Source organism: Taudactylus pleione, unplaced genomic scaffold (assembly GCF_031769625.1).
Source record: "Taudactylus pleione unplaced genomic scaffold, aTauple2 ptg000080l, whole genome shotgun sequence".
Lineage (NCBI taxonomy): Eukaryota > Metazoa > Chordata > Amphibia > Anura > Myobatrachidae > Taudactylus > Taudactylus pleione.
In genome coordinates this window covers 1,203,026-1,209,025 of record NW_028284482.1, presented here as the reverse complement: position 1 = coordinate 1,209,025, position 6,000 = coordinate 1,203,026, and the positions used below count along the sequence as shown (strand labels likewise).

Below are 6,000 nucleotides of genomic sequence, written 5' to 3'. Positions count from 1 at the left end.
TTTTAAAGATATAAGTTGCCGGTGCATTATTGATACAAGCTCGATCAGCAGGTTTCATGTTTAGGTCTCTCATTTGTGTTAGATAAATTAAAAGTTCTGTATGAATTGTGGTTCTTGTTGGTGACACTTGCTTGCCAGTTGGGGTCACCGGTAGAGGACGGGGAGGTAATAAATAAATACCTTGACATTGAAAAGTGTAATTTATTTCATTCAGTCTGTGAATGGTAAACATTTCCTGTGTTAATTGTTAATCTTTGATTGGTTACAGTAAAATTGTGTTGTACCTTCCTTTCGGTCTGGTCACTGTGTCTGCAAAAACAAAAGGGAACATTAGCAAACTTGCCTCTCTGTCACGGTGTGTCCTATATAAGCTACGAAGAACTCGGCCACCTAAGCATTTCTAAACACACCTGAACCCGGTGCTAGTGGTGCACCAGTCAGTAAATCACACTTCAAATATGGTCCCTGATAAAAAATATTAATCCTTCAAAAATTTTGCCTGCTTGACCAGATCAGGAAGCCTTATGTGCAGCTTGTGAGACAATGAGTCAGCATCCTAGTTCACATGTGAGAGGTCCTCCGAGGGATGCAACCCAATCTTAGGTTGGCATCTTCACTGAAACTATGGCATATTTATCAAAGCAGTTAGCTGCAAATAGCAGTCATCTAGGAGTTTGCCTTCTGAAAGAAATGTGCCTTCTGCTCCAGCAGAGCAGACTTCCGGTTCTCATTCTGCACCATCACCCTTTTCATCAGAGCCTGCATAGGTTCAGAATTTAGTGAAGTGAGTAAGGGGTTTAAAACAAGTATCCACTTCTCTAAAGGAGATATTGGATCTTCCTAATATAAATGTCAGGTTCCTGGTGTTTTTCGGTCTTGGAATGATGCAGCTTCTGACTTATCTCAGCCAGAAGAGAAGGCCTTACCGGGCTTTGATCAGGAGTTCTCTTCTCAGGTATGGGACGTGTCCATTAATAACTAGGAAGTGGAGACTTTGGCCCTCATTCAGAGCCGTTCGCTATTTGCGGTCGTTCGTTTAAAAACAAGGGGTGGCTATTCAAATGATCCGTACGCACATTGCAGTCTGTTCACACCTCTAAGTCTGAACGAACGAGCAAAACATACGCTCGTTTATTTGTTAAAAACGCCCCCTGGCCGCTCGCACCATACGTCATGTCCGCTATTTATTAGATTAATCGAGTACATCGACCAGCGTATGAACTGCTCGCTATTCTTGTGGTTGGTGTTTGCTACCACAAATTTGCGAGCAGTTCTGGCTATAAAATAACCCAGTGACGTGGACAATGACGCTGCTGTTTTAAATATACACACCCATAAAACGCCCGTTTTGACCTTTAAGCACGCCTGCGTTCGGATCTCCACTCCCCATTTTCAAGCACCTTCCCCTGTTACCACCCACATACGCCTCATTCTGTCACTCAAAATAGCAGGCACTCGCAATATAGCGTACAAACGATTTTCGGCCGCACTGACTGGTTCGCGCATGCGTACTAAAAACCGTACGCATGCGCAGATGTGCAAACATCGCTCGGAACGAGCGTACTGCCGCTAACGAGCGGCTCTGAATGAGGGCCTTTGATAATATACAGTCAGGTGCATAAATATTGGGACATTGACAGAATTTTAATATTTTGGCCTCTATTCACCACCACAATGGCTTTGAAATGAAACACACAAGATGTGCTTTAACTGCAGACTTTTAGATTTAATTTGAGGGTAATTACATCCAAATTAGGTGAACGGTGTAGGAATTACAACGGTTTCTATATGTGCCTCCCACTTTTTAAGGGGCCAAAAGTAATGGGACAAACTAAACAATCCTAAATCTAAGTTTCACTTTTTAATACATTGTTGCAAATCCATTGCAGGCAATTACAGCCTGAAGTCTGGAAAGCATAGATATCACTAGACGCTGGGTTTCATCCCTGGTGATGCTCTGCCAGGCCTCTACTGCAAATGTCTTCAGTTCCTGCTTGTTCTTGGGGCATTTTCCCTTCAGTTTTGTCTTCATCAAGTGAAATGCATGCTCAATCAGATTCAGGTCAGGGGATTGACTTGGCCATTGCATAACATTCCACTTTTTAGCCTTAAAAAACTCTTTTGCAGTATGCTTCGGGTCATTGTCCATCTGCACTGTGAAGCGCCATCCAATGAGTTCTGAAGCATTTGACTGAATATGAGCATATAATATTGCCCGAAACACTTCAGAATTCATTCTGCTGCTTGTGTCAGCAGTCACATCATCAATAAATACAAGGGAACCAGTTCCATTGGCAGCCATACATGCCCATGCCATGACACTACCACCACCATGCTTCACTGATGAGGTGGTATGTTTTGGATCATGAGCAGTTCCTTTCCTTCTCCATACTCTTCTCTTCCCATCACTCTGCTACAAGTTGATCTTTGTCTCATCTGTCCATAGGATGTTGTTCCAGAACTGCAATGGCTTTTTTTAGATGTTGTTTGGCAAACTCTAATCTGGTCTTCCTGTTTTTGAGGCTCACCAATGGTTTACATCTTGTGGTGAACCCTCTATATTCACTCTTGTGAAGTCTTCTCCTGATTGTTGACTTTGACACATATACACCTACCTCCTGGAAAGTGTTCTTGATTTGGCCAACTGTTGTGAAGGGGTTTTTCTTCACCAGGGAAATAATTCTTCTGTCATCCACCACAGTTGTTTTCCGTGGTCTTCCGGGTCTTTTGGTGTTGCTGAGCTCTCTGGTGCGTTCTTTCTTTTTAAAAATGTTCCAAACAGTTGATTTGGACACACCTAATGTTTTTGCTATCTCTCTGATGGGTTTGTTTTGATTTTTCAGCCTAATGATGGCTTGCTTCACTGATAGTGACAGCTCTTTGGATCTCATATTGAGAGTCGACAGCAACTGATTCCAAATGCAAATGTCACACCTAGAATCAACTCCAGACCTTTTACCTGCTTAATTGATAATGAAATAACGAGGGAATAGCCCACACCTGTCCATGAAATAGCTTTTGAGTTGGTAGCCCCATTACTTTTGGCCCATTAAAAAGTGTGAGGCACATATAGAAACCGTTGTAATTCCTACACGGTTCACCTGATTTGGATGTAATTACCCTCAAATTAAATCTGAAAGTCTGCAGTTAAAGCACATCTTGTTTGTGTCATTTCAAAGCCATTGTGGTGGTGAATAGAGGCCAAAATATGAAAATTCTGTCAATGTCGCAATATTTACGCACCTGACTGTATAGAAACCAGGTTCTCACATAGAGGATGTGCCAGAGCAGTAGTGTCACGCTCGGCTCCGAGGAATCCCGTACAGGGGGGTTGAAAGCCAGGGTCCTTGGTTGAGGATGGAATCGGAGGCGAGGGGCCTGAATGTAGGTTCTTCTCATCCACAAGTATTGGATGTTGGCGAGACCTGACCAAATTGTAAAATGGAAGCGTACCGAATATGACTTTTGAGAAAGGTACACTTTAACACATATAGTGGTATTATTTAGCTCCCCCTATAGAGCGTTACCTTCCCCGTCTGGGTGTGCGTCCAATATAACCACCTGGTTATTATATTGTGTACCTTTCTCAAAAGGTCATATTCGGTACGCTTCCATTTTACTTTTTCAATTATATTCCAATAAAGTGTAAATGATTTTATGCTATGGTGGCAACCCTCTTTTTGTTTTGCATGGACACATACCATAAGAAGTCTGCATAAAAGAGAAGCCACATCTAAAGAATGGATATAATTGAAAATTTCTTGGAGTGATGAATCTGCAGTGAACTGGTTATATTTTTATTTAATTTTTAAAGGATTCTTTGGTATAATTTCATAAGGATTGTGTTGTATATCTGCAAGCACAGTGGTATATTACAGCCACCTACGTGGACTTACTAAACAGTGACATATTTTTTTACACTTACTTTTAAACAAAATTATCGTCTTCACGGAGACTGTTACTTCTTTGAACTATTACTATATTCTAGAGTTGAAAATCTAATTCCTATTAGGAGCGCATAGAGACATTTTTGTTTGTTTGTATACTGATATTGGGGTGATCTGTGATAATCACCATTGTTTCAGTGCTGCCCTATTTAATGTGGATCGCATTTGTTGAAACTATCTTTTGTACACAGTTTGTACACAGTGGTGTGTACTTGGTACACAATATGCAACTCCAGACACACCGAAAGATGAATTTGTACACAGAGGTGTGTACAGTGTACACAGTGTGTGAATCCAGACACACCAGAGGATGGTAGCGGGATGCTACAGCAATAACTAGAGAATGAGGGACAGGAACCTGGAACAGAATAACAATCAGCAAACACTGGAAGTGACGACGTTGCACAGGCAACTTCCTGCTGTCCAGAGACCAGTTATATAACCTACAGTTAGCAGTTCATTGGAGGTCAGCATCAGCTGACTCAGACTATGCTTCCCATTGGTTAAGGGAACGGTCAGGTGAGTGAGACTAACATGGTGGCACCTGTGATGGCAAGACACGGAGCCACACATGGAAGTCGAGAAAGCACTGAAGGCAGAGTCCCCAGCGTGTCACTCGCCTCCGCACCTGACATCTTAGCGCACGATAAATCAGGGGAAGCTGGTGCTGGGGTGAGTAGCGGCCGATCCTAGACCGAACCCTGACATGTAGGCTCCTGTACTCTGCTCTCTTTAATTATAAAATAAAGCAGATTATAACTTTCCCTAGGTCTCCCCAGCTAAAGGATCTTGACCTTGACCAGTTCATAGGTTTTAGGACACCTGTTACCGTCTTCTGGAGGTGATTAGGACAAAATAGGAAAATCGCCCTCTGGCTAATTCCCCTATCACTCACCTTGCCAAAACAACCACTATCCAAGTGCTGGGTTCTGCTTCCTAGTACTGTACTGGCTATTCATTAAAAGCTGTTTTTCCAGCTTCCAGTGTTGCTCTTGGGACCATCCTCTCCTCTGCCTAGCTTAACAAGGTGGTTGAAAGATGGGTCGATCAGTTAGAGGAGGGCTTATGTTCAGGTATGCCCCATTCAGATTTTTTTTTTTATTATAAAGTACATCAGAGTATCGACAAACAATTTAGGGGAGGCTGCTATAGCTGCTGTTTTGGTCATGTTTCATCTTCTGCAGCAGCTGCAAGACACGTACCCTTTGGCAGTGGCGGGCTGGGCCGGGGGGCAGGGTGCCATCTGCCCCCCAGGCCGGTACAATTCTAGTGTGTCAGGGCCGGCAGGCAGAGGATGCGATGCTATGGCTCCTGTGCTGCTGCCCAGAGAGAGAGAGCCGATTCAAGTAACGGGCTAACACAAAATGGCTGCCCCCATATCAGGCTACGAAAAGATGGCCGCTGTCGACCAATGGGGAGCCAGGTTTCCCTACCCACAATTCCAAGAGGCTGGAGAATGATAAAGGGGGCGTGGCCTATCGGGGGAGTGGGAAGAGCCTACAGAGGAGCTGTTTATTATCACACCCATGGAGGAGAGAGGGCAGAGATGAGGAGTGCCTGCTTCCTGTCTTCTACACCCATACCAGGTAAGTGAAGGGTTATGTCTAGACTGTACAGGGCTGATGGCCCTGTGACGTCACACCCACGTGACTCGGCCTGAAAGGGGGAGGGGTGGGGATGCTAACGGGGGACCAAAACTGGCCCCTCGCGGGCTCGCTACGCTCGCCACGCTTCGGGAATGGTGGCTCGCTGCGCTCGCCACAGATATTTATTCCCCCTCTATGCCCTAGTGGATGGTAACGCAGGAGCGGTCCAGCCTCCTGCAGCGGTCACGTGGTGTCTACGTCACAGAGGTCCTTTCTCCAACTTGGAAATAGCAGCAACCGTAAGTGAAGGGTGTCACAGTGGCATAAACTTTGTGTTGTTTTGTTATTTAAAATATGTGTGTGCTGACTAAGTGTGACTGTGTGTGTGTGCTGACTAAGTGTGATTGTATGTGTGTGTGCTGACTAAGTGTGACTGTGTGTGTGTGCTGACGAAGTGTGATTGTATG

At 44.3% G+C, this 6,000-nt stretch overlaps 1 pseudogene; it reads right to left on the bottom strand.

Annotated features, from left to right (window-relative positions):
• Positions 1-666: 666 nt before the first annotated feature.
• The window catches only part of LOC148532233 (uncharacterized), a 30,523-nt pseudogene continuing 25,189 nt past the window's right edge, over positions 667-6,000 (bottom strand).